This window comes from Periophthalmus magnuspinnatus, chromosome 23 (genome assembly GCF_009829125.3).
Source record: "Periophthalmus magnuspinnatus isolate fPerMag1 chromosome 23, fPerMag1.2.pri, whole genome shotgun sequence".
Classification (NCBI taxonomy): domain Eukaryota; kingdom Metazoa; phylum Chordata; class Actinopteri; order Gobiiformes; family Gobiidae; genus Periophthalmus; species Periophthalmus magnuspinnatus.
The window spans coordinates 11,464,455-11,466,486 of record NC_047148.1 but is presented as its reverse complement, the minus strand read 5'-3'; the positions used below and the strand labels follow the sequence as shown (position 1 = coordinate 11,466,486).

At 39.5% G+C, this 2,032-nt stretch overlaps 1 pseudogene; it reads right to left on the bottom strand.

Moving 5' to 3' along the window:
• Window positions 1–1,486: 1,486 nt before the first annotated feature.
• Window positions 1,487–1,603, bottom strand: LOC117392337 (5S ribosomal RNA; annotated as a pseudogene).
• Window positions 1,604–2,032: the final 429 nt, after the last annotated feature.

Here is a 2,032-nt window from a genome sequence, read left to right as displayed (position 1 = left end):
ACCTGACTTATTTGGCTGGTATGAGTCCCTCCTCCTGTTTGTTTCCATGGAAATGCTGTTCCTTTTGCTATAAAATGTATCTATATCCATGGAAAATGCTCAAAAATATGGCTCTAACTTTCACTATTTCCATGAAATCATCCAGGTGACGTGGCACCTTCAGAAAGTTACAATTTTTACCTGTAATAACAATAAATGACAAAAAAGGCAGCAAATAAAATAGGAATAAGACATGTTAGCAGGTTATGCAGTGTGGTACAGGTGGGCTTGAACCATTTTGAATAATTGTAGTAAGTGAGAATTTCTGAGTTCCAGAGGGTGGGGCCTGTGATGGTGAAGGCTTGGTCAACCAAAGGCCCATACATAAATGAAACAAATACGAAAAACATGACCTAAATCCATATCTATGTTTATTTGAAAAGAGAATTAAAAACTACATAAAAAATATAGGAATACAAACTTACCTTAACCTTGTCTTAACCTTTTATAAGTTAGATCAGCTCTGTTATTGGATCTCATAGTACGTCTCTAAATGTGTTTTCTTGCCTAAACCAGTGCATCTTACGGCGCAGGCCCTTTCATATTTAGCCCACACATTATCTAATTACTTTCTGATTTCACATGGAGAGGCATATCTAAGTGAAATCAAATAATCTTTTAAAGTCCTCACCACTGCACACCTCCACCCCAAACATTAGGCAGTGGATTCCTTGGCAGGGGGCTGAGTGGACTACTAATGTGCTGCCAATTCAGATCTTAAGTGTCCTTTCACACTCTAATCAAATTGATAGGGTGGTCCTACTGCAAGGGCAATCTCTCTGTCCTCTGCTCTCAAAAAGTCTTAGCTCTTGAGTTTCTCTATCTCTTATCAGTCTCTGTCAATTCAATTTCATTCACATTCAATTCAATTAGTGCCAAATAGGAATAATGGACAGAAACCTTTCTAAATGGGAAAGCAACAATTTGATGAACTATATAAAAATGATGCTGTTAGTGCTTCTGGAGAGGGCCAGTAAAGTGGGAGAAAGCAACTATAAATATTAAAATACCAACCACTCACATACACATCACATTAATTCTAGGCAAGGTGGGTGACATGTCTTGCCTAAGGACACAATGATACTATGCACTAGAGGCACTGCTGCTCCATTACTAAAGGCGAGTGGGTAAGAGTGAGACTTTTCTGGTTTGTCTCCAGAGTTCACCTGTTACCTCCCTGGATGCTGACTGTGGTGCCCGGGCTGGAGGACACAGTGAAGAGACACTTTTGTCCTGAGGGCTGTGATTCACTACCTCAAATAGTCTTGACACAGGGTCTGCCCTAGCTGACGGGTCTTCCTGTTGAGCTGCACTGAGAACTGTATTTGAGTTATGTTATTGATTCTTGTATTTTAACTGCTCAAGGTGCTTAAATTGCCCCTCAGAGATAAATGAAGATTGATTGATTGATTGATTGATTGATTGATTGATTGACTGACTGATTGATAGACTACAGCTTCTGGTATTCACAGATGTCTCACATCAAAGTACTTACCAGGCCCAGCCCTGCTTATCTTCTGAGTTCAGATGAGATCAGTATTCTCAAGGTGGTATGGCCAGAATTATGCCAAAATGCCATTCACATAAAACAAGGAGTCAAGAGATTTACTATTGTTACAATGAAATGAAAGGCTAAAGAAAAAGCTGATGGTTATCTTAGACTCAATGACAAAAAAAAGTATATAAAATCTACTTGAAATTACCCTGAATATGATTTATTTTTCAGGTTACTATGAACACAGGGTGTCTCCTTTCACTTGACTTACATCTTGTGTTCCTCTTCTCATCTGTACGTCCCTGAGGTCGGGCCTGCTCTGATCGCCTGTCTCTGTGTTGTTCTAAGATAAACCCACCTTTCACTGTTCACTTCAAAGAGTGACTTTGCATAATGGGAAAAGAGGAAATGCAATGAGAGCTGAGCGCGAGGGGAGGAGACTGTGGATTCAGTTGAATAATCTCAAATGGAATACTGACATTTTTCCTTTAAGACTCT